The following is a 27,224-nucleotide window of genomic DNA, read 5'->3' on the forward strand; positions in this document are numbered from 1 at the left end:
TAGGATGGGTCAAACCTAGAGTATGAATATTCTTGGATATTAATGGGGCAAAGTCCACTGACTGGAAAAAGGTATCTGGGAGGCTTCAGCATTCCCTGATTCCTGACCATCTGACCACTCCTCCTCCTTATTAGGGTTTGCTTCCCACAAGGGGTCCCTCTGGAGTGACTCATCTTGGAATTGGGCTGGAGTTTTGTTTGAGAGGAGTTGAGGGTTCCCGCCTGAAGGTTGTTCAGGAGTCCTGAGTGTAGGCCTCCTGGGGTCTGGCGAATCGTGACCTGAGATTTCAGAGGAACAGTTACTCTTTTCACTCTGCTTAGATCTAGACCTCCCCCTTTTAATGTACTTGCACTTTTTCTTTGCCTTCTTAGGGGCTGGAGTCTAAGAAACAGCAGAGCTTGAGGAGGGTGACTGATCCCTGCTGTGCCTTTAAAAAAAATATTAATTGACCATAGCGGTCAAAGGAATGCGCTAATAGATCCTCAAACCATGAATGCCATGTGGGTGGCATATCAGAGGGCATTTGATCGAGGAATTGCAGGGTATGAGTGGGCTGGGCAAGGCTAGATCCCCCTGAGGGCCCCATGGTGTGTGTGTGTATATATATAGAAGAATCAGAAGGCCTAACATGGGCCGAGCTCACCAACTGAGTGCCTGTTCCAGCTGCAGCGCTCCTGGTCACCATGGTTCTGGTGGATGCTGTTTTTGCTGCCCTGTGGCCTGATCCTGAGCTCCCAGAGGCCACTGATTTCTGAGAGGTTGCCTTGCGTTTTTCTGGGGCTGTGCTCTGCTGACCACTGGTAGAGGCCACCATCGCTTGCAGGGGGCAGATATCTGCAGCCATGTGCTCTGCAAGGCGTTGGGGAGCGGGAGTAAGCCGTGGCACTGGATAAAACAAGGGCCCTTGGCCCTGGGAGCTGGCGATGGGCGGGAACAAGATTGGAGATCGGTTCACCCCTCCGCCAAGAAAAGCGCCCAATTGAGCGGGCGGGATCCTTGGAGCACCACCCAAACCTGTTTGGCAGGGCGCGCACTCTATTCCAAGCCCCCTTCCTCTGTTGTGCCCCAAACGCAGAACTGAGCGGGTGAAAACTCCGGAGCGCCACCGGTCAGCTGTTTGGAGGGGTGTGCGCTCTGCTTCGCTGTTGTTGTTTTTTGTTTGTTTTTAAACCAAATGCCTGGTTCAGTGGGTGGGAGTTCAGGAATGCTGCCAGTGAGCTAAGCAGCGGGGTGAGCGTCCTGTTGGGAGGCCTCTGCTCCCGAAAATGAAACTCAGCTTTGCGGCCCTCGGGGCGGCTTGCCGGCTGCTTGTAGGGGCTTCGGAAGGCTTTGCTATAATTTGATTTTTAAAAATCCATACATGGAGTACATACCTAGCATGTTCCCTACACAGGCAGATATAGTAAGAGGGCTAGGAGCCCAGTCAAGATAGAGGAGGGAGAACGGAGGAAGGGAAAGGGAATAGATGAAAAGAAAGGAAGGACAAACAATCAGATAGCAAGCAGAGAGAACCTATGAACAAAATTATGAGCCAAAAATGAAAGTGAAAGAAGATCTGAGCAGAAGCTGAGGAGAACTGCCTTGGAGCCATGCAGGACTAAAAGAACTGGATGACATCATGTTTCCCCGCCTTTTAAAGACTCTTAACTAATTTGCATAGTCCTGCCTTAGGGGTCACATGGAGAATCATAACCCACTCAATAATCATTACCCACTCAAGGAGACGTCCTTGTATGCCAGCAGCAGAGAATATATTCCATCCATTTTAGGGCCAAAAATAGATGATGGAGGGCGAAGACTATAACTCTTTTGGGGAAGGACCATAGCTAAGTGGTAAAGCATCTGTTTTGCACGCAAAAAGCCCTAGTTTGAATCCCTGTCATTCAATTAGCCATGTCTCATTTATTTCAAAGCTGCGTAATCATAACTAACTTAGCTTCGATCCTGCCCTGACTGGAACCCCGGAGAGCCACTAAAAAGTCAGTGTAAACAATACTGGGCTAGTTAAACAGATGGCCTGACTTCGTATAAAGCAGTTTCATGTTTGTAAGTCTCTTTAAATTAGGGGTGTGCACTAACGGTTCATTGCTGAATTGGTTTGCCTCAAACTGGGCCATTTTGGAAGATCGATCGTGGACAGAACCAGGGGCTGTTTGGTTCATGACAGCACTGAACTATGCCTGGTATGGGAGAACCGGTTCGGCAAGGAAAGGGGAGTAGGGCGGCAAGGAAGGCTTGCAGCAAGGCTGCAAGCACCACCACTCACCCTCCTTGGCGTGGCCCCAAGCTACCTTACTAAACCATTCCACCTTAATAAACTGCCCGCTCAGTGGCAGATTGCTTCTGGCATGCACGGATGCCACACAAATGGCCTCCATGCAGCTGAGACCGGGAACACTCTGCTGCCAATTTCCGAAAGAAGGCTTGGGGCCATGCCAAAGAGGGTGAGCATTGGTGAGCAGCAGCGCCAACAGCTGTGCTGGTTGGGTAACTACCTCCCTCGCCACCCCCACCCAGCTGCCCCTTACCATTGCCAAGCTCCCCCACCCCTGTACTTGTAAAGGGGAATCCCCTTTACAAGTATATTAGCCACCCAAACCGCTGAACTGGTTCAGTCAAACGGACTGGACTGGCTGGTTGGTTCAACCAAACTGGCTCAACAATGTGGTTCAGCTCAAATATGAGCTGAACCATGATTGTTGGTTTGTGCACACACCCCACTTTAAATTTTTGTGAAAAGCAGATGATGGGGCAGGGCACGCTGGAATTTCTTCTCTTGCAAGGTGGGGAGAATAATGCTGACCTACCTGATAGGGCGCTTATGAGGAGGAGTGAGGTAAGGTATTAAAACATTTCAGACACTCAAAAGTGAGTTCTCAATCTTAAATACTGTTTCACTGAAACATTTGCAATGGCACATCTGCATCCAATATCCTTAACATCAGTAACAGTAAATGGTAAATGACATTTGTGATGGTGCACCCCGAGGACCTGTAGAATGCTGCCATACAAGTAGCATATGTAACTGGTGCAAGTAAAGCAGTTTCATTCCATTAACAGTCCATTAGGTACAGTGACTGAGGTTGAAAAAATTCCCACAAAAGCAGTTTTTGCTTTAAACTTGAGAATGTTGCAACGTGCTTTTTTAAAACAACAACAACAAGAAGAACAACAGAGTTTGGGGTTAGGGTGATGATTGCTGGTTAAGAATGTAAATGTTTTAATGATGTGCTAGGTAAATGGTATAGCTCAGTGTTCTTCATTGTAAGGCCCAGGGGTCAGCCATGGCTCCCATCAACCTTAAGTGTGGCTCCTTAATTGCTTATTGGGTCTGTGCAAAGTTTTGGCCAAAGCTGAATTTTCTTCACAGTCCCCTTGGCACCCTGTGGAGGCAACTGTCCCCACTGCACAGTGCTGCATTTTGCCCAGTACAAGTGGGAATCCTTAAGGGGAAGGTAGCCCTCTTGAGTCCCTGCACCATCTTGGAAAGCATACACAGAATGCTGGGAACGAAGCACTGGTTACTCACCGTGAGGGCTTCTTCTGGTTGCTGCTGTCAAGGCATCTCATGATGGGTTATCCTCGTCACGTGCTCCTGGGCAGGACTATGCAAATTAGTTAGAAAAAAACAGTCCTATATAGCTCTGACGGGGATAACCCCGCCCCAGTTCTTCTAGGCCAAGTAAACCGGAAGGATAAACATAGTAAGGAATAAACAACAACATATGAAGTCATTAACCATGAACACAGGAAGCAGAGATCCAGTAGAACGAGAGGGAAAACAGTAGGGACTGTCCCTAAAACTACGGAACGGTTCTTCCCCCGAAGGAGAGCAGCGTAACCCTAGGGAGGGCTGAGATGCCTTGACAGCAGCAACCAGAAGAAGCCCTCACGGTGAGTAACCAATGCTTCGTTCTCGGTTGATGCTGTCAAGGCATCTCATGATGGGACATACCAAAGCAGTAAGTCTAAGGCCCCAGGGAGGGATAAAACGAACGCTGCTCTAGTCCTGGGGAAGAACCCCCTGAAGAGCCCTTCTCCCAAACGCCGCTTGAGCGGCAGCGTGCAGATCAATCTTATAGTGTTTAATGAATGTGGATGGATTCTTCCATACTGCTGCCTTGCAAATCTCTAGGACCGATGCATTAGAAGCAAAGGCGGCAGAGGCAGCAGCCGACCTGGTTGAGTGAGCCCATATGTTTGGTGGTGGAGGGACCTTCCGGGTTTCGTACGCTAAGGTAATACACGCCCTGATCCACCTGGCGATAGTTCGAGCTGGCACGGCTTCTCCCATGGAGGAAGGCAGGAACGAGACAAACATAGTGTCAGTTTTCCGGAAGCCAGCAGTTCTCTTGATGTATCACTTCAAACAACAGCGGACATCGAGCTTGTGCCATAGTTTTTCCTGCGGGCGTTCCGGGTGAGGGCAGAAGGAAGGAAGGAAGACGTCCTGTGAGGTATGAAAATGGGAGACAACCTTGGGGAGGATAAACGGGTCTGGAATTAACCTGACTGAGTCCTCCGAGAAAACTCAACGTGCCTTGTGGACAGACAGGGCTCGTAGTTCAGAAATTCTTCTGGCTGAGGTGAGCGCCACCAGGAAAGCCAGCTTTTGGGAAAGAAGCCTCAGAGGGATAGTGCGGATAGGTTCAAAGGGAGGTTCCTGCAGCGCCCGGAGAACTAGGTTCAGGTTCCATGACGGAAAGTGATGAACGACGGGCGGTGACAGGAGGGTGGCTCCTCTCAGGAATCTTTTCAATAGGGCACGATCCTTGACACTCGATGAGGCGGCGCCTCGCAACATTGGTAGTAAGGATGCTGCCTGTCGCTTGAGAGTGTTGGGCTTCAGACCCTTGTCGAGGCCATCCTGGAGGAAGTGTAGTAGGTGATGCAGAGAGGCCCTGTGGCTGGGAGTCTTGTTCCTCCTAAGCCAACGTAGGAACATTCTCCACGTGTATTGGTAGATGCGGTTGGTGGAATCTTTTGTAGAGGCCAGAATAGTCTCAGTTACCTTCGGAGGTAATCCCTGCGCCCGCAGCCGGCTCCGCTCAGTCTCCAGGCGGCTAGCTGAAACCAGCCTGGATTGGGGTGCTGAACCGGACCCTGACGAAGAAGGTCTGGGCTCGGGTCGAGGTGCCAAGGCCTGTCGATTGCCATGGAGATCAGACCTGTGAACCAGGGGCGCCTGGGCCAGAAGGGAGACACCATGATGACTTCCGCTTTCATAGATCTTATCCGTTGAAGCACTCTGGCCAGGAGAGGGATTGGCGGGAAGGCGTAGAGGAGCCCTTGGGGCCACTTGCAGGAGAGAGCGTCCGTTCCCCAGGCTGAGCGGCAGGGAAACCTGGTGATGAAGGTCTCCACCTTCGCGTTGAGGGGGGTGGCAAACAGGTCTGCTTGGGGGACCCCCCACCTGGATACCAACTGATCGAACGTTGAGCTGTTCAACGACCACTCCCCTGGAAGCAGGTCCTCCCTGCTCAGCCAGTCTGCAATCGAATTCAGGTCGCCCTTGACGTGATGTGCTGCCAGGGAGTTGAGATGGGTCTCCGCCCAGGTTAGGAGGAGGACAGACTCCCGAAACAGTGAGAGTGAGCGCATTCCCCCTTGACGGTTCACGTGTGCCTTGGCCGTGGTGTTGTCCGTTTTCACGAGCACATCCTGACCCTGGACCAGCGGCTGAAAATGAAGCAGGACTAGGCGGATGGCCCTCAGTTCGAGCCAGTTTATAGAATGGGATTGTTCGTGTGAGTCCCATCTTCCCTGCGTGGAGTGCTGGAGGCAGTGGGCTCCCCAGCCCCTGTTGCTGGCGTCGGTCGTGACTATCAGCTTCGGTTGTTCCAAGAATACAGGCCTGAACTGAGAGTGAGAAGGAGCAGCCTGCCAGGAGCAACAGGAATAGAAGAACTGGGGCGGGGTTATCCCCGTCAGAGCTATATAGGACTGTTTTTTTTCTAACTAATTTGCATAGTCCTGCCCAGGAGCACGTGACGAGGATAACCCATCATGAGATGCCTTGACAGCATCAACCGAGAAGTGTGGCCTTTCCCAACACTTTCCACATAGAGCTCTTAAGTCTCTCTCTCTTACAGGCCCCCCTGAGCACTAAGAAAAGTGCAGTACTGTACAGACGTCAGAATTCGCTGTGGTACGGACAATACTTTGAGAAAAATACATTACTCCTTTGTGTCCAACCAAGAATGCAGCACACTATCATCTCCTGTGTGTCTATTTCCAGTGCATTGTTTGGAATACTGTACTTTGGAAGTCTTTCAATCCTTTACATTCCTAACCAGCAATCACATTTTGGTAAAAGCGGAGGGGGGGGAGGGGAGCACCATACACAGTTAAAGTGTGTAAATTGGTGTCTCATGTAGTGTTTCTGCGCTCACAAAAGTTTCATAATAAAACCCGTCATTTGTTTTTGCATGTGTATATTACTATATATTGTTAGTTTTCCATGTTTTGGACTGTCTTGAATCTGAAAAGCTGAAATAGGTTCTATGGAAATTAGTTCAAGGATTGGGTCAATTTTTGCTAATATCCATTGGACTATAAAGTCAGAGAAGTCTGTGGCCTGTGATGGCCCCACGTTTGCTCTTTTGATTGGTGTACAATTTGATTGGTGTACATCTCACTCCTTGAGGCACTTCGCACAACACGTGTGAAGCACCAGGAGGGTTTGTGCGGGGAGATTGGGCTTAACTTGCTCTCCCTGCACACGAGCGGCCTCCAAGCCCTGAGCGGCCGGATCAGCCGTCCACATGACTGCCGGTTCCGTCAGAGCCGGTGGGTGCTGTGGGGATTGGAAGTTCCAGGATGCCTTTTGGAGACCCCCAAGGCCAACTGCAGCCTCCTGGTTAGGGGTCTACTTGTGTGTTGCTGTGCAACACAGCGGCACACGAACAAAAAACGAGCATTTGCTCCGTTAACCTCATTTAAGGGGAGGGGGAATTAGGCGGGCTAGCTGCCTTGGAGCCATCGGGCTTGCTTGCAAACATGGTGGTTCCCATGAACAGTAGAAAGTGGGCTAGGCTCCCTTAGCCCGCTTTCTACCGATTGAGGGAATAACTTCCTTGTCTTTTCCTCTCTCACTCATGGATATACCAATGCCTGTTGGTGGAGCTTATGGCAATAAACGGTCACTTTGGTGTCTGCTCATCCACTGTGGGACTGTTGGGCAATGGGTCTTGCCACTTTGTGGCTCAAAGAGGGTCTTTGGTGTTGGTCATGTAGAGAAGCACCGCCTACCATTTCTTGTCTCCAACATGTACCCCTCTTCTCCTGTGACTGGCTTTTCTGAAAGTTTGAAATAATAATTGTACTGCACTAGGACACCACCATTTGTGATGTTGCATTGGTACAACAGTCATTGTATCTGAGTCCATCCACTTCTGGTCTTGCACAGATGACCGTATCAGATTGGGCCAAAATATGCAAAAAATCAAATACTGCACTGCAATATCATCCATATTTAATACTGCATGCTGTAGTAAACAGGATGCTGGACTAGATGGGCCTTGGGCCTGATCCAGCAGGGCTGTTCTTATGTTCTTAGTATGCACCCAGCAGTACTGTGCACTTTGTGTGTGTGTCTGTGTGTAGTCTCCTTGTACTGCCCTGTATTGCCCCAGCAGTATCTGGGAAGGCACGCAGGGAACACTGGGAGGTGAAGTCCCTTCAAACACTTACCCCATAGAGCTCTATGAGGAAACTACACCTTCCAGTGTCGTCCACTCACACCTCTCAATGCTTCCTATGTACCTTCCTACACATTGCTGGAGCAGTACAGGGCCCCCACCCCCGCTCCGCATTGGAAAAGTACAATACTGTGCAAAGGTGGCTGCACTGGGAATGGCCGCCTCCACACAGTCCTTAAAGGCTTGCTACATATTATTCAGCTTCAGACATTCTGAACCACAGGCCTTATTGTTTAGCTCACTGCTCAGCTTCATGGATATAAGGGTGCTATTTGGCAAAGCAGAAACATCACGTTTGCAAGGTTTTCATGCATTTCTCCTTACTTCAACAAGTTCCCATTTTTCGACGTATTTTTCCTTCATTTCTCCAGCAGCTGAAATGAGTGCATTGAAAGTATACACATCAGCTGAAAGAATTAAGAGTTACACTGTAAGCACTTGTACTGTTGTGCTGAATAGTAGGTACTTTTCTTATTCTGTATCATCATTTGCACTGATTATTTCTAAGGCAGCTCAGAGTAAGGCGAAGTTCTCATGTGAGTCAGTCTCCAGAAAGCCAGCCACATGCCAGCGATGCTGGAACACAAATACTCACACTCAGCTCCCATGATCTAGCTGAGGTCCGTACCCCTGCGCCAATCATCATTGCTGCAAACAACAATCCCAACTGCCAAAGTCAGACAAATACAAGGCAAGTTATCTCAAGACCATAACCAACACCATCTTCAATGCAACCTCCCACACACTGAAGCATGTACCACGGCGCAAGGCCATGCACCACAGGCACAGTGCCTCCCACTTTCATAGTAAAGCCCCTCCCACGTTGCACACGACACTGAACAATAGGAAGTCTAACACAGCTACCCCAAACCCCCATAACTCACCCTTAAGCCTGTTATTCAACAAGTCTGCGTACATGTCAAAAGCACTGGTGTATGCTCTATGCTGCAAGAAAACAAAAACATTAGAAGCATCAGAATAATAATCTGAGACACAAGCCTAACAGGAGCAGGCATTCTGTAGAGAGGATTACAGCTGTACCTTCACCATTCCTCTGATAACTGTGCAATAGGAATGTGCATTTTTCTCTGGCATTAGGTTAAATATTCTCTCAGCATTGTTGTTCTCCCTGTGTTCAAAGTTGGAGGAAAGAGTACAACAGTGAATATATGCATGTGAAACTGCCTATTTGGTCTGCCTAGACCAGTATTTTCTACTCTGACTGGTAGCAGATCACCAGGGTCTCAGTCTTTTCCATCACCTCCTTAGACCATCCTCTTAGCACGAGGTGCAGGGAACTAAGCCTGGGACCTTTTGCACGCAAAAGCAAGATCACACATCTCAAACCAACCTCTAGAAATATGCAAGTGCATGCCACATTTAGACATGAGGTAGCAGTAGGAGCAGCTAGTAGCTACTCAGGTGTGAGAAGAAGTATGATCCTGCTGCCTCCCCAGAAGAAGTATGATCCTGCTGCCTCCCTCAGCTGGAGCACATGATCCCCACAGTCCCACCACACATTCAGAACACACACTGTACATGCGTAAGTCTGTCTCTCCCCAATTCCAAAAAGTATCCATAATTTTCTGCCATGAAACAAACACCTAAAGCATTTCAGAGCAATTCTAGATTTCCCTATATTTAAAACACAAGTTATGTGCATCAGAATGAAACCTGACCATTTGGAGATCAAAATATTTGGGGGCGGCGGGAGAGGAGTTTATTTTGAATGTTAAACAAACCATTATGTGGTCTGAAATTTCCCCCTATCTCCAACTTCTAAAAGGAGGTTAAAACATGGTTTAAGAAATATCCATATTTCCCTAATAGGAGTACATAAAAATACATCCCAAAAAAGTGCTGGTGCCATTTTTTATACCTCCATATAATGCCAAGTTGATTACGGTTATTCCAGAAGTTACTCCTCTGCTTTCTCTTTACCGGGGCTTCTTCCTGCAAAGAGATTTCAAGTATCAGTCTTCTAGCAGATGCACCATCATACATTCTCTCATAAAATTATCTCTAGAACTAGAGGAATTGGAATGGAAATGAAGACACAGGATCATCACTCAGAGTAACTAGACAGCTGGATATTTGGATGTTTTGAATATTTTTTCCTTTACCATGTCCTCAAGAGGTTGACTAAAATTGCTATGAAAAGCTACTCTAGCAGCAGACTCTCCTCTCAAGGTTTCAGTTTTGAAGAAAATCACAGATATATTACAATAATTTACAAATACTCCAGTTTCACTAAAAGTCTTGTTTTTATTAATGTTATACACTAAAGGAGTGAAACAATGCATATATACACCTATCAATCAACACAATTCCCTTTCTTACCAGTTCTTCCAACTCCCTGTCTCTAAGATCATTCTCCTGAACAGGTTCTCTATCTCCATAGAAACATAAGAGATCAAGGAGATTGTTTGATGTTTCCAGAGATACAGAAGTTCCTGCAGATGGAAAAACCAATAAAGCATAAATCACAGATCTATTCTACATTTAGAGCTGGTTTACTTGTTATGCTAAACATGACTGGTTTTTTTTTTAAGATTATGTTAAACACGAGCGTTTAAATTTGGAAGTGGACTGACACATAACATGCTTAGGATCAAAGGACAATCTTGACACAACTCCTACTTTCCCGTCCCACCATTTGAATTTATATTTGATACATAATTAGCAGCTTTAAGCCCACAAAAATTACTAGCCTGCTTATGTATCAAATATGATTGCAAAAATTGGTGGAATTTGCTTGGGATGGGGAGTATCTTCCCAATGGCCACTAGTTTGGATGGTTTTAAAAGACAAACTCATGGAAGACAGGTCTATCAATGGCTACTAGTATGGTGGCTATAGGCCACCTCCAACCTCAGAGGCAAGATACCTCTAAATACCAGTTGAAAGGGAGCAACAGCAGGACGGCATACCCTCACCTCTTGCCTGTGGGCTTCCTAGAGGCATCTGGCTTCCTAGAGACATTCCTACATAGGCCTTGGGCCTTATCCAGCAGGCCTGTTCTTACGTTCTTATGTTTGAGTGAGGGGCTGTGAGAAGAGAGATGAACAAGAGGAATGATCCCTTTCAGGGATGGAGCTCAAGAAACTTGAGCTGCCATTTTTCAGGAGCTGCCCCGCTGCCACCATTGGAGAGTTGGTGCCCCAGTTGTAGGCACCTCCTGTGGAAAGTTTAGGGGTCTGTGGGGGACCCACTGCAAGTCCAAGTGGGAGCATTCCAAATGCCCAGAGTGGCACTCAGCAGTCACACATCAGAAGAGAGGGACCCAGAGGTGAAGTCAACAATCAGCTGATTGTCAGCTGTGCAAGTAAGGTAGCAGCTGGCTTCTGCACAGGTCCCAGTTCCTCGCTGGTCAACAGTGAACATGGATGGAGGCAGGCTTTTGACAAACACTGGGGCTTCTTCTGCTCTTGGTTTGAGTTGCTGCCTGACTCAGGGCAAGGGAGGGAGGGAGGGAGGGAGGTGGAGCGAGAGCAGGTGAGGGAGTAGGCAAGAATCGCTGAGCAAGGAAGGAGCCAGGGGCCAGAGGGAGAGGAGCATCAAAACTCTGAGCAGAGAACTGGAGTGGGCTGAAGGCTGCAGCGTGTGCTGGTGAACCAGCCAGTTCAGGAGGGAGGGAGGGGCAAGAAATGGGGAATGCAGTCCACTGCCAGTCAGCCAGTTGCATTGGAGGAGGAGGCTGAGTGCAAGAAAACACACATCCACTGTGACCAGCACACAAAGTAAGTAGTTTCATGACATGTTCAGTTAATAAACACTAATGAATTTATTCTGTATCCAGTGTATGTCCCACTGTGGTGTAACTCATGATTGAGTTGGCTACAGAATTCAGTGCCAGCACTGAGCAGTTTCTTTCATCCTTTTTAAATTGTCTGAAGATATTTCTGATAGGTGGGAGAATAATACAACCAACCTCCCTTGTCCCTCCCGCATCTGCCCAGCAGAGATGCCCCTAAAAAACACATTCTAGTTTCCTCCCCTCACAACTTGCAACCCGTGTTCCCAGCAGCAGCTTCTTCGAGGTTTTTGTTTGCTTCCTTATTCAGCCCTGGACAATAGAAAAGGAAGAGGTGGTGGTTCTTCAGCTTTACTGCTGACAATAAATCCCACTGTTGAACCAATAAAGGGAAGACATTCTTGCCCACAGAGTGTATTTCAGATTACAAATGACTCAGAATTAGTTTTGTGCTCTGAAAAAACTAGCTCTTCTTGTTGTGTAGTTATCATTAACAATAATTTATATACTGCCTTTCAAATAAACGTTCACATAGCAGTGTACATTAAAAAAAAGGAAAAGAGGGTTCTGTGAATGCAACAAGGTGCACTTGTTGGTGGAGCTATGACTAGTTTATCTCCCTGTTGAATATACAGTCAACAAATTCAATTTCTGAGATGTTCTGACACAGGAGACTTAGTTGGCTGGTTTTAAATCTGTAGCTATCAAAAGATACAACGCCTGCACTGGTGCAGTGTTTCATTCTAGTTCTCTTCTGAACACTTAGCAGAATTCCCAAGTCAAACTCAAAAGGACAAGATAAGCTGAAATGGAATTTAAATCTGAGAGCTTGTGCTTGTTTATATATCCACATACTTGCATTCATTTTAAAAGTCAACAATGCACTCCTATACCTGCGTTCCACATAACTGGGGAATAGCTGTAGCTGTACACTGCATACAAGTGTTAAAATGTCAAAATGTTAAAATTGTATGAGTGTTAAAATGGTTATAAAAATACTAGACACTCATCAATGTCAGTGGTGAAATTTAGCAACATCAACATTGTGATGTCTTCATCTGAGTTGTTTCTCTCCCAAATCGCCCCACAACCCTGCTCTGCGCTCTGACCGCAGCCAGCCAAGTTCATTATACACCTTCTACTCTTGGTAGGTAGCTAGTAGCAACCTGATTTATGGTGGTACCAGTTCTTAACAGACCAAATCCTAACTGGGGTGTGCGTGGGTATGGATTTAAAATTACTTATAATAATTGCATACTCAAACTGCCCCTAGAAAGTGGCTTGGCATATTTGCACGAGCCATCTGGAACTCATTGCTCTGTATGGTTAACATTATGCAAGCATTCCTTGCTTAAGTTTTGATCACGGATGGGATGGGCAACATGTGCCACTTTGTGCCCCAGCACAATCTATTAGGGCTACAGATGCTAGGAGTTGTACTTCATCAACATCTGGGGCACTTTGTACCCCAGCTACAATCTTTTCCAATTCCCCAACTGGGAATGCTGGGAGTTATAGTTCAGCAACATTCCTCCCAGCAGGTTCTGTGGTGAAAACCACCAGAGAAGCGAGTGGTGTATTTGAGTACATGTTTCATTGGCTGATATGGAAGGAGGAACCACAGAAGTTCCCTGAGGTGGAACCTTGCCCAGGGAACTGCCTCCAGTGTTGCCACCATCAGGCCCAAGAGTCTTGCTAAGGTTAAGAGATGTACTGCCAGGGTTGCATACGCCAGATTGACCTCTGTGGACAATGTCCGGACCCTGTCCTGTGGTAGAAAAAACTGATCGTGTCCCGTGTCTATAACAACTCCCAGATGTTGAATCCTGTGAGAAGGATAGAGTTGATTCTTTTTGAGGTTTACTAGGAACCTGTATTCCTGTAGGGTCCTCAGCGTGTTTTGCATATCTGATTCTGCTGAGTCCTTTGTCTTCGATTGGATCAAGAGACTGTCTAAATAAGTGAAGACCCTGACATGCCACGCCACCCCCACCCCCCTGAAGCCATAGATGGGCCATCAGAGGGGCCAGGACCTTCGTGAAAACCCTCGGAGCTGAGGACAGCCTGAAGAGTAGAGCCGTATACTGGTAGTCTATTTCAGTGTATTTGAACCTTAGAAATGCCCAGCTGCTGGGGTGTATGGGTACATGGAAGTAGGCCTCCTTTAGATCCACTGATGCCAGGAGGACCTGTGGTGAAGAGATTTCGCTATCAACCTCAGTGACTCCATATGGAATCTTTCATCATGTACCCACTTGTTGAGGTACTTATACTGCTCTTTTGGACCCGTCATTTTTGAGGATGGTGAACAGGTGAATAAATGCCCCTCCCCTCCTGGCCGTGAAGCAGCCATTCCTGTTTTATGGTTTCTGTAAAACAGTCTGGCATCGGTAGTATTATGTCTCTAGGTTTGGCCCTGGGGAACACTAAATCCCCTTTGGCTGTTTGGGTGGACTCAGGCATTATCTTCTACTGTAACCCTAAAGTTGTTATCAACTTGGTCATTAATAGGTTAAAGTCCTCAGAGACAAACATTGTAATATGTTACTAGATTCAGGTTCCTCCCCGCCAGACCATTCCCCTTCCTCCTTGTCTTGAAGGGCATCAGGGTTCTGGATACTCGTCTCACTCATATTCAAGGGAGTGGGGTCCCCCGAATCAGGACCTGGCTGTTCTGAGGAATAATCCTCTTTATCATAATGTTTTAAAAGTCCCTTGCCCTTTTTGCATGAGACTGGTATGCTTTTTCTTTCTTTTTGCCTTTTTGGGAGACTGGCGGGGGTGTGTGTGTGCGCTCAGTAGAAGATTCCTCTGAGGAGGATGACACCTGGTTGTGCCTCTTTGCTTTTTTACTTTTCTTAACAGGCTTAAGCTAATGAACTATTTCCACAATGGCATTCTAGAACTAGGCTTGCCATTCTGGGGGTACTGATTTTGGCAGCCTGATAGTCTGATTAGAGGGACCCACGAGGGAGCTACCCTCCCCCTGGAAAGAGCTCACCAGTTCCTCTTGGTGTCCCTGGGTATTGCACCTGGTGTTGTCCGTGTGCCATTTCTGCAGTTCCTGAGGGCCGCCAGCAGTTTTCACGCCCTTTCCGTTGCGGCCACCATCTTGAATAAGCTGCAGCTTCGAAATGCTTGCTACCACCATTGTGGCCTTTTCTGTCCAGGCCCTGAGTTTCACCTGCGTTGAGGCGGATTAGTGAGCGGGCCCAACGCTGCCATTCTGAGGCGGCTTGTAAGCAGGGAGGTCAGCTGCAAAGCTCCTGCCTGCTCTTTCAGAGCACTCCTGGTGCCTGATCCTGCTCTCCTTGTCCCTGTACTGTGAGTCTCGTGGCCCGAGGGCAGGAGACTCACTGTGGCAGTACTCTGTGTTGCGCCGGGCGGCTCTGAGGCGGCTGGCAAGGATGCACTTGGCAACGGGGCTCCTAGGGCTCTTGAGGGAATAATGAGGGAAGTTAATTCCAGCCCTCCCAGTCAGCACGCAGATGTTTTTAAGCATCCCTGCACGCTCCATACCGGTAGAAATTGGATGGGGGAGGTTGGAGCGAGGGGAGGGAAAATATAAGGGAAGGATGTTTTTATTTTATTTTAGCAAGAGGAATAATAGTAGAGAAGATAAGTAAGGTAAAATTGAGAGGAATAAGGTTAATATCAGCAGAAAAGAGGTGACATGAGGAGAAGAGAATAAGTCTGCCTGGAGCGGCACAGGACTGTAAGAACACAGGCTCTAGAGGCTTCTGTTTTCAGCTAATTAACACAGTCCTGCCTTGGAGCACGTGAAGGGGATAACCTATCGAGATGTCCTTGACTACAAAAACCAAGAACAGCTGTACAGAATGGAGAATAGTTAGCATATAGTAGTTGATGATCCAGAACCCAAGACATCAAGAATTAGCAATCCAGCAGTTCATTCAGCAATCCCATCATACATAGAGATTTTGAACACCTGATGAAGCAGGCTGTTGACTAAATAAGCCCATGATATATCAGCTATCCTTTAAATCAATTAGCAGCAGAGTTTTGGGAGAAAGCAATTCTACAGTTCAGTATAAGAAATGTGTGTCAACCCTGTCCCATATCAGCTCCAGCCAGGCAGCTGCCAGACAGAATAAGCAACTTTAGGCTGGTACCTGCTTGCAAGAGTTGATCATACATGTCCACAGAAGCTTTTACTTTTCTGAGCTGAATCCTTTCTTTAAGTGCAGCTTCACTTACTTCTTCAAGTTGCAATGCCAAGGTTGGTGGCATAAGACACTAACATAAGGCAAACAGAAGACAATTATTTTCAGATTCTGTTACACCTGACATGACTTTCAAGCACCTCCTTAAAACAAATCCTAGCTTATCCCAACTATCCTTCTTCTCTTTTAGTTTCCTTTCGAATACATCTTGTTTTCTTGGAATGGATTCTTTATTACAGTCATCGGCCTGACAGATTTGTTTTCTTAAATTAAGCCTGGAGGCAGAGACTTCATTGTGTTTTAAATTTCTGTACAGCACTTAGAAACTGCAAGAGCTTAAAAAAAAATCTCAGTGTACCCAATTATGATGATACTTGTCTGTCCTCAATGTTGTCAGCTGGCTGCAACAGCCTACTAGCTCCTCAGGCCAGCTAAGGAACCCTGGGACTTGGTGGTTTTTGAGAAAGCGTATCACAAAGAAAAGAAAGTAAAATCTTGGCTTTTTACCCAGGTTTTGCATGAGTGTTTGTTGCTGCTGCTTTGTACCGTATTGTTATATTGTACATGTTTTTAAAGCTTTTAGTTAGATTTGTATTTTTTTTTAATATTCAAATGTAATTTTTATTGTGCAGTTTTTATAGTTTTATGTTGTTCTACATGTCTTGTAAACTGCCTTGAGATTATTTTAATGGAAGGAGACATAAAAAATCTAACAATAAAATAAATAAATAAATAAATAGATAAAAGCACACATCTCTATTTCTCAAATAAGTAGTCCTGGAGTTTCCTGGATGGGGGCTGTAGCTGAGTGGTAGAGCATCTAGTTTTGTAATGATCAGCCACCCCTCCCTCTAAAGAGTTAACCAGAAGTGAACCCTGTCCTGACTGACAGGCTAGTGAACTCCAGGGCTCAGCCAATCAGCACTCCAGGTGGGTGGGACCTAGAGAGCCACTGGGAGGAAGGAGAGGTTCTTTCTTAGAAGAACTGGCTGGGGGTGCAGAGGAGGACATGTGGCCTTGAAGCTGGCTGCAGGAAAATGTCTCTGCAAGTCCTGGAAAGCCAGGAGGGCAGTCCGAATTCTCAACCAGTGTTTGATAAGTTCAAGAAAAGGAAGCCAGGGTTTTGGCTTTGGGATGTTTAGTCTAGGGAAGTTTGTTTAGTCAGACTTTGTGTTAGACTTCCGGGTTTTTTGGTGTGTGCTTTGTATATCCCTGAAACTGTTCTATGATTGTTTACCTGTAACGTAAACTAAACTAAGAAATGCTAGCCTTTGCCCATCCAGCCAGGGTGTTGCAAAAGACTCTGTAAGCTTTTAAAGGTGCCATATCTGTTCCTTGCAACTGGGTAACCAAGATTTTTAAAGCATGCCGCCCCAACATCATTTAGGGTGCTTTCTGAAGTATTCTTGTAACTTACTGAGTATTTTTATCTGTAACTAAAAGCTGAGAGAGCCCCAGACAGAAGCCGTCTGTAGCATTTGAATAAAGCTGGGTGGTTTTTTTTGTTCTTTTCTTTTACAAGCCTCTCCGAGTGGGGATTTTAACTCAGGAACCGTGGGGGAGGGGGGGCCTGAAAGAGAGTCATACTCTGGTGCAAGCACATTCTCAGTTGCTCAGCAACTATCAGTTTTCTCACCACATGTAGGTTTGCACATGGAGGATTTTTATGTACTTTTCCAATAGCAAAAGAAAGAGTTTTCCCTGGGATTCCACCCAAAGCCCAGGGAGGTTCAAGCTCTGTAATAAAGAGGGGTGATGGTGGTGGCAGCCATTTTTGAATTTACAAAAAATACAGAAGAGTTTTTAGGAGAAGCCTAATCATGCAGCTCAGCAGGGATGATCCAGCATTTCTTTCCCTCACATGATCTTGCTCAGAGACAAAGGCTTTAATCTGCTACAACTTTGCATTCAGAATATGTCAGATTCAATCCCCAGCATCTCTAGGGAGGGCTGGGAAAGAGTTCTGCCTGAAATCTTAGACAATCACTGCCAGTCACTGTGGGCAATATTGAGCTTGATGGACCAATGATCTGATCTAGTGTAAGGCAGTAGGGGTGTGCATGAAACAGATTTTGCATTTTGTTTCAAGCGCAAAAAGAAACGTAAAATGCCCAAAACATTTTGTTGAAACAGCAGCCAAGCCGGCTGTTTGACAAAACAAACTCGAAACATTTCGAGCACCAGTTTGGACTTGGAGGGCTGTTTTTCCAGAGAAAGCTGATCTACCAATTGGTATCAGCAAGTAGACCAATCCTCCGAGGCGGGTAGACCAGGACTCCGCTCCAGTCTTAGCATGTCAGCCCACCTTGTAGAACTGGTCTACTAGGTCTCCTTGGAAAAAGAGACCTACAAAATGGCACTCAAAACATTTTGAATTGAAACGGGATTGTTTTGTTTCGAGCTCGAAACAGGCCCTTTATTTGAAGAGCATTTTGGTTCAAGCTTGAAATGGCTCATTTCAAGCTCGAAACGTTTTGCATATCCCTATAAGACAGCTTCCTATGTTCCTGTACAAGCAGACACAAACTTACCCGCACTCTCTGTTCTGAAGGAGGGCCTCACTTGTTTAGTTTGGTGAACTGCTTCACCAAATCTTTAAGTTCTGGACACTCCAAATAGATACAGGAGAATAAAAGCCTGCATGAACAGCCCTGAGCACTGAGCATGACCCTATGCTTTCATACCAATTTTTATGTCATGCAACCTGGGCTGGGGGCTCTTGAACCCTCATAAACTGTAACTGTTTCCTTTCCCCAATATGGGGCCCTAGATCTATTTCCTCTTTGTAAGATGCCATGGGAAACTTTAATTCAACTCATTGCATTCAACTTCAACGCTCCTTTTTTGTTCAGCTTGCAAGACAGATGTATGATCTCTACATAAAACTGAATGACTGATTTAAAATGTCCTGAAGCATTTTTAAAAGCCTCTCGAGATGTGCAAATAAAATGAAGATTACCTACACCACATTCTTCCTAAATATTTTTAGCATAAGTGTCTTGGCCAAAGATTTTTCTACCTGGTATGAAAAGACATAAGCCTTTATCATGACCACCATCATAGAATCTTTCCTGCCTCATTCTTCCAGAGCAGAAATCATGACCTAGTACACCACCTGGTTACATAGGAAACTGCTTTATACCAAGTTGGACCACTAGTCCATCTATCTCAGTATTGTCTACACCAGGCCTGCTCAACTTAGCCCCCCCCCAGCTGTTTTTGAACTACAACCCCCATAATCCCCAGCCACAGTGGCCAATAGCCAGGAATTATGGGAATGGTAGGCCAACATCTGCAGGAGGGCAGAAGCTGAGCAGCCCTGGTCTACACTACACTCTCCATGGTTTCATACGAACATTTCCCAATCCTACCTGCTGATGCCAGGGACTGAACCTGGGAGCTTCTGCATGCAAAAGCAGCTGCTCTTTCACTGACCTACAGTTCTCCCCCGGTTCATCTGTGGCTCAAAATATGTTCCCAAATACTCAGGGAGTTCTCACATGCTATGAACCCACTATTGTGCTTGGTCATGTTACTTTCTACTGGAGAACACACAAGGTGGAGCAAGAATCATTCCTCTAGTTCAGAGCATACAAAATGTCTGTTCAAACAAGGCCCTTGCAGACCCAATTCAAATTCAATTCTTTGAACTGAATTGTATTCAAGTCAACAGATTAATCTTCCTAAAATGATTAAAATGACAGGGTCAAGTCATTTTTCCTACAGACAGAAATGAATGCATAGGAGAACAAAAGTATAAAAGCTTACCGGTATGTGAGGTTCAGCAATGTCCTTCTCAAAGAACTGAGGATGTGTGTTAATGACATATTTGGCTGCATTTTTCCCAGATTCTTTTGATAAGGAAAATAAACGCTATAAAAAGAATATTTGTATTACTTTAATAAAAAGACTTGCCATAATAATGTTATCCTGGATCTTGGATGGGCAGCCATCTTGCACTTAGGGCCTGTGAGTGAGAATCAAATACTTCTTGCCCTCCCCCGCCCTGCAAAAAGGCAGGTTTTCAATGTGAAGTTTGCACTAAGATCTGCCCTAGTATTTATTTCATTAAAAGTAACGTAAAATGTGCTGTCACATCAGTGTCAACTCCTGGCAACCACAGAGCCCTGTGGTTTTCTTTGGCAGAATACAGGAGGGGTTGAACATTGCCATCTCCCACTAAGTAGGAGTTTTAACAAACCTGGCTTGGTACCACAAAGAGTCACCAAATCTTGGTTTGTTTTGCCAGAAGATGGGCAGTGTTCCCTCTAATTTTTCCATCTGTGCGTAAAATGAGTTTTATTCTGGGCAGCATATCAAAGAAGTATGTGTCTGTGTGCATTCAAAATGGGGCCTTCCTCATTCAACCTGAGCGGTATCTAAAATTAACTGAGCAGACATCAAAAAATGTGTGCACATGGACATGAGCACACCTTAGAGGGAACACTGGTCATGGGTTTTTCACATCCTCCCCTTCTCGTTACCTCCCATGATCTGGGCTTGCCTTTCTATGTGTGCAACAGACAGTTGAAATAAAATAGTTTACACATGCTTCAGAAGTGCCACTTAATACTTTACAAGCTTCTACTATACTATATGCAGTACACCACCAACAGAATGGCTACCCATTCCATGTACTTGGAGCACAACAACATGCACTGCAACTCATACACTGACATCTCTATGTATTTTGCTGGACAGAAAAATCTTTCTCTGTACGGAAAAAGGGGTGAATGAAGTGGCTCTTCGCAGCGTTGCATTAAAAGACAAGTTCAGCCTGCAACTAGCTTGTCACCTCACCTTTATTTTTTAGGCTGGGGTGAGGGAGATATCAATATGAAAAACACGTACTTGAACATAAGTGGCCCTGATATCTGTAGATAGACTGAGGACCAAAGCGGCAGACTTTCCACCCCCCCTGGCAAAATCAATTTTAAAAGATTTACTTACAAACTCACTGCTGGTTCTAGGAATAAGATAGGGGTCATCCTGAAACATGTAATGTACAGCTGTGTGATCCTAAATAAAAGAGAGCAAAACATTTAAATGGGAGATTCTGTGCAAATGACCACTCCATAGATTCAGGATCAGGCCCAAGGCCTATCTAGTGCAGCATCCTGTATCCCACAGTGACCCATCAGATGCCTCTGGGAAGTCCACAGGCAAGAGGTGAGGGCATGTCTTCTTTTCTGTTGTTACTTCCCTGCAACTGGTATTTAGAGGCACTTTGCCTCTGAGGCTGGAGGTGGCCTATTGGTACCAGACTAGTATTTATTTATTTAACATATTTATATACCGCCCAAAACCTGTGTCTCTGGGCGGTGCAGCCACCGATAGACCTGTCACCCATGAATTTGGCCCTAAATAGTTTAGCGTCATCTTCAAATTTGGCCACTTTGCTGCTTACCCCAACCTCTATATCATTTATGAATAAATTAAAGAGCACTGGTCCCAGTACAGATCCCTGGGGGACCCCACTTCTTACTTCCCTCCATTGTGAAAACTGTCCACTTATTCCTACCCGTTTCCTGTCCTTCAACCAGTTACCAATCTACAACTGAACCTGTCTAACCATGACTGCTAACTTTACTCAAGAGCATTTGATGGGGAACTCTTTTTGGCTTTTGGAATTCCAAGTATACTAGGTCAACCAGATCACCTTTATTCACATGCCTGTTGACACTCTCAAAGAACTCCAAAAGATTAGTGAGGCAAAGCTTGCCCTTCCAGAAACCATGCTGGTTCTCCTTCAGCAAGGCCTGATCTTCTATATGTTTAACAATCTTGTCTGTATGATTGAAAGTATGCTTTCAATCAATTTACCCAGCACTGAAGTTAAGCTAACCAGCCTGCAGTTTCCTGGACACCCCCACCCCCCAGATCCCTTTTTGAAAATCAGAATTAAATTAGCTACTTTCCAGTGCTCTATTACAGGGCCTGATTGTAGAGACAAGTTATATATTTTTGCTTAGATAAGCAACATTACATTTGAGTTCATTCAGAACTCAGGTTTTGCTGTATAAAATCTGAAGGATTTTAATTTAAATCTTTCAGCTGAAATTTTAAGTTGTTTATTTCAATGGACCCCAGAACTGTCTTCTGTTTAAAGAAGGGATTACTTTTAAGATAGCAGCCCACATGTTGTGCACTGCTCAAGAACAGAAGGGCTTCACCCTCACAGAACGGCAGGATAGTTGCACTGAAGTCTTCTTCTGCAGCCCGGCACTGGTGGAGGGAAGGGGGAAGCTATTTTTGTTTCTCTCCACTCCCTTCAAAACCCTTTTCATTTCAAAAAATATGGTGCTGAGAGTTGCACAACCCTCAGAGCCATATTCCTGGAAACAAAAAAAAGCTTTTGGTGCGAGCCGAGATACGCAAAAATCGCTTCTCCCTCTCCTCCAGCCACTCTGGATTGCGGAGGAAGTTTCAATAAAGCTATCCTCCAGCCACTCTGAGAAGGCAGAGTCCTTCTTCCGCCCTTGAAGCGCTGCTGAAGATGTGGGCCAAGTGTGAATGATGGCAGTACTGAAATTGGTTGCAAGCAGTTATCTGCTAGGTAGCACACATATTTCATGCAGCAAACTAAACTGGTGCACCATTCTAGCCATCACTTCTGCCACTCCAGATTTGGAAGTTGCTTTGATGCAACAATACTCTTGCTTCGCATTGTGTAAAATAGCACAAAATGCATCATGGCAATATTAAAATCAATCTAGCAAAAAAGGAGTATTGGTCACTCACCGTGAAGGCTTCTTCTTGCTGCTGGTGTTGAGGACATTTCACATTGTTATCTTTCCCAGCATGCTCCAGAGGGCAGGACATATTCAAATTAGTCGAAGCCTTTAAGAGGCCTAGGAGGATAACCCCTCCCAGTTTAGTTAGTTAAGCCAAGCTTCTGGAAGGAAAAGATCCATAAAAGACAACAGTAAGTGCAGAAAACAGTAACACAAGGTACAGACCAGTAGCTGTGGATGCTCTGGGTGGGCCGAGATATCCTCAACGCCAGCAGCAAGAAGAAGCCTTCGCAATGAGTGACCAATGTTCCTTTCTCAGCTGCTGGGTGAGGACATCTCACGTGGGACATGTCACAGCTAACAAGACCCTGGGATGGAGGGTGACCCCAGCTACTGGGGAGGAAGGCTGTGTTGAAGCACAAGCCTGCTGAAGGCAGCCTGAGAGGAGTGCAGTAGATCTAGTTTGTAGTGTCTTGTAAACGTAGATGGGGAGGAACACGTTGCCGCTCTGCAGATGTCTTCTGGGGGGCATTCATGCAGAATGCTGCTGAGGTGGCTGCTGAGTGAGTGGAATGAGCTGTGATCCTCAATGGGGCAGACAGGTGCTGGACTTCATACGCCAAGGAAATACAGGCTTTAATCCATCTGGACAGCATAGATGTCGAAACTTGTTGTCCCATCGTGGATGGGAGGAAGGCGACGAACAACGCTTCCGAAGAATGGAATGAAGAGGTCCAAGACAGGTAAGCCTTGAGACGACGAACATCAAGTTTGTGCCAGTCTTTCTCCCTCAGATGAGAGGGGTAGAACTTGGTTCTGAGATTTGTGGAATACTGAGGCCACTTTTGGTAGGACCGAAGGGTATCAAGGGTCTGGAATCTGACAAGAAAATGCAAAATCTGAGATTGGCCGATAGAAACCTGAGTTTGGAGACTCGCCTGGCTGACATGATAGCTATCAGAAAGGCCAGTTTAATGGACAGAATGTGGAGGAAGATAGAATGTAGTGGTTCAAACAGTGGTGCATGAAGTACTCTGAGAACCTTGTGGAGGTCCCAAGAAGGGAACCTGTGAACTACTGGTGGAGATAACAGGGTGGCCCCTTGTAGGAAGTGTGTTTCAGGTGCGGATGTGAGGACAGACCTTTCCCTTTGCAGGCTGAGAGAAACGATCCCAGGGCGGCTGTATGCCGTTTGATAGTGTTGGCATGAAGCCCTTTGTCCAGGCCGTTCTGGAGGAACGATAAGAGTTCTGGGAGTCTGCAGACTATAGCCAAAAGTTTGTGCTGTCTGCACCATCAGAGAAAACGTGCCATGTGGATTGATAAATCCGGTTTGTAGACAACCTTCTGGATGCTAGCAGAGTTCTAGGACTCGTTTGCCGTATCCAAGGCGGCCTAGTATATTATGTTCAGTCATGAGGCGGCAAGCCTGAACCAAGCTGGGTCATAATGAAAAACTGGACCCTGACTGAGGAGGTTGTGTCTTGCTGGAAGAAACCACAGGATGTCTACCACCAGGTGGAGAATTTCTGTGAACCATGGGCGGCGAGGGCAGTAGGGAGCCACCAGAATCACTTGTGCCTTCACCAGAAGTAATCTGGTGAAAGCACAAGTAATTCACACGGACAATATGACAGCAAAAGCCCATGTAAATCGCCAGGGAGGGACACGATCCCACTCTATCCACCAAGAATTGGTCCTGTTATCGCAGTGGGCAGAGACGCACTTGTCTTCCATCATACCACATCATGTCAGTGGTTCCCTCAACACTCAAGCAGACTGGCTGAGCCGCCAAGAATTGCACCCAGCAGAATGGAAGCTTAACCCTCAGGTCCTTCGCCGCCTCACGGGAGCCTTGGATCACCTGTCAGTGGACTTCTTCGCATCTCAGTTTAATGCCCACCTACCTCACTTCTTCTCCTGCTTTCAGTGCCATCAGGTGGCAGGAGTGGATGCCATGTCAATCCCATAGCCCCAAGAACTGTTGTATGCCTTCCCAGGAGTGGTACTGGTGGGAACTACTGGTTTCTCCCCGTGGTGAAGAGCCCGGGGATCCAGCAGGGTCTGATGAAGAGGAGGCACCCATGGACACGACGTCCTTCCCTTTCCCAGGCATTGGTTTTTTGGAACGTACGCATCGGTGTCTGTTCCCAGAAGCCCGAATGGCTTGGCGAGGAGCAGCATAGGCTGTGATACCTCCAGAGGGCTAGCTACGGCCTCCTTTAACACCACGAGGTCAGGGCTCACCGGCCTATTGAGGGGGGAGGTTGAACGGTCACGTTTTTGGGCACGTTGTATCACTGTAGACTGGCCCCCATGATGACCCAAAGGTGGGTTGTGGGCCTTACACCCCCCGTCGCTTCCGAAGATGCAGTGGTCCTTGGTGGAGCATTTTGTGTGGTGTGCACTATCACATGGTGGTGATGGGGCTTATTGGGCGGGAAGGGGTCCACCTTCTTTCCCTTTGGCATCAAAATGTGCAGGATGCCGGATCTCTGAGGCTCCGTTGGCAGGAGAAGAGGGGAGAGAGTGGGGAAAGGATGGAGATAGTAGAGAATGGAGCACTGGTACTCACTGTGAAGGCTTCTTCTGGCTGCTGTTGTAGAGGACAACTCCCTGGGTTATCATCCCATGCTCGCTCCAGGGCAGGATGTATGCTAATTAGGAAGCTATAAAAGGAGCCGGATGGTAACCCCACCCAGTTCTTGTAGTCAGCCAAGCTTCAAACAGAAGGAAACTTCAACAACACACATATATGAGTAGAAAAGGTAAGCAAACGGTAAACAGGTTAAAAAAAACCCAGCAGAAAGACAGAGAACTGCTCCCCCCCCCAGGAGTCTGGGACTGCATAGGGAGGGTCGAGTTGTCCTCTACAACAGCAGTCAGAAAAAGCCTTCATGGTGAGTACCAATGCTCCATTCTCGGCTGCTGTGTGAGGACAACTCCCTGGGGACATACCATAGCCAGGTGACCCAGGGTGGGGGTCCCAGGCTACTGAGGGGGAAGGACGTGTTGCAGAACCCTTCTACCAAAGGCAGCCTGAGCAGAGTGTATGGTGTCCATCTTGTAGTGTCTGGTGAAGGTGGACGGAGACGTCCACGTGGCCGCTCTACAGATCTCCTCCCATGGGGCATTGGTGGAAAACGCTGCCGAAGTGGAGGCCGCTCTGGTTGAATGCGCTGTGACTCGCGTAGGTAGGGGCAAGTGCTTGGTCTCATACGCCAAAGAAATGCAGGCTCTGATCCACCGACCGATGACTTGCTGAGGAGACCTTTTGGCCCATGGATGCTGGTAGGAAGGAAACGAATAAGGAGTCCGTCGTCCTGAAGGAGGCGGTTCTTTTAAGGTAGGTCTTCAAGCAGCGGCGAATGTCCAGCTTATGCCACTCCTTTTCCCTGGGGTGAAGAGGCTTGGGACAGAAGGAGGGCAGGACCAAGTTTTGAGACCTGTGAAAAATGGACACCACCTTGGGCAAAACTGAAGGGTCTGGGATCAAGGTCACTGAATCCGCAGAAAATATACAGAAGTTGGGACTGGAGGATAGCGAGGCTAATTCTGAGATCCTCCTGGCCGAGGTGACAGCCACCAGGAAGCCCAACTTCAGGGAAAGGATGCGTAACGAAATGGACTTGATAGGCTCGAATGGAGGCTTGTGGAGGACCCGCAAGACCTTGTGGAGATCCCACGTAGGGAACCTGTGCACTACAGGAGGGGAGGTCAGCGATGCTCCACGAAGGAAATGCTTTAGGTGGGCGTGAGACAAGAATGGCTTGCCCTTGAATGGGAGTAGAGAGGAGCCAAGGCCGAAGCGTGTTGCTTGATGGTATTGGCCTTAAGGCCCTTGTCAAGGCCGTCCTGCAGGAATTGTAGCAGTTCCGGTAGGGAACACGCCCTCGGAGCCAGGTGCCTGTTTCTGCACCATTTGAGGAAAACTCTCCAAGTGCACTGGTATATGCACCTCTCCAGGTGCACTGGTAAAGAGCACCTGGAGGCCATCAGGGTGTCCAGAACGCTCCAGGAGTAACCGAAGCCCTTTAGCAGTTCCAGTTCATGCGCCAGGCAGCAAGCTGGAACCAGGCGGGATCCGGATGAAGTACAGAGCCTTGCAAGAGAAGGTCCGCGGAGACCAGAAGAAACACTGGAGAGCCGGTTGCGAGGTTCAGGATCTCTGGGAACCACGGCCTGCGGGGCCAATGGGGAGCCACTAGAATAACTCTGGCCCTCAGGAGCCGGATGCGCCTGAGGAGCGGCACTGGCATAAAAAAGGGTCCTTGGCCAGGGAGCAGTCATGGCGTCTGTCTGTTCCGCCTGTGGACACTGGAACCGAATGAAGAACTGTGGAAGCTGAGCATTGCTGGGAGCGGCAAACAGGTCCACTTGAGGGGCTCCCAGCCTTTTGGACAGGAATTGAAAGGCTCCATGGCTCAGAGCCCACTTGGCTGGGCCCATTGCAGTAGCAGTACCACCTCCTGGTGGAGGGAATGAGACCTGGTGCCGACCTGCCGATTGACGTGGGCTTTCGCTGTCACGTTGTTGGTCCGGACCAGAACATCCTTGCCCCTCAACATGGGGAGGAAGGCTCGAAGGGCCAAACGAATTGCCCGAAGCTCCATCCAGTTCATGCTGTGGGCCGACTCCTCGGGAGACCACTTGCCCTGAGCCGATTGAGAAAGGCAATGGGCTCCCCATCTCCAAAGGCTCACATCCGTGGTGACGAGGATCTGAGGGGGGGTCCAGGAAGGGCTTTCCGGTCTCTAGGTTCCTCTTGCAGAGCCACCACCGGAGCGAAGAGCGAACTTCTGGGGTCAATTGAACCCTCTTGCATGACCTGGAGGCGATGTCCTCCTGGAAG

At 47.2% G+C, this 27,224-nt stretch overlaps 1 non-coding gene across 1 annotated transcript; it reads right to left on the minus strand.

The window, feature by feature from the left end:
• Positions 1-8,208: 8,208 nt before the first annotated feature.
• Positions 8,209-8,352, minus strand: LOC128332202 (small nucleolar RNA SNORD94). The gene has a single exon (XR_008310618.1). It is a non-coding gene; the product is annotated as a small nucleolar RNA SNORD94 (small nucleolar RNA).
• Between the last annotated feature and the right edge of the window lie 18,872 nt (positions 8,353-27,224).

The sequence above is a fragment of the Hemicordylus capensis genome, chromosome 6, assembly GCF_027244095.1.
Source record: "Hemicordylus capensis ecotype Gifberg chromosome 6, rHemCap1.1.pri, whole genome shotgun sequence".
In the NCBI taxonomy this organism is placed as follows: Eukaryota; Metazoa; Chordata; class Lepidosauria; order Squamata; family Cordylidae; genus Hemicordylus; species Hemicordylus capensis.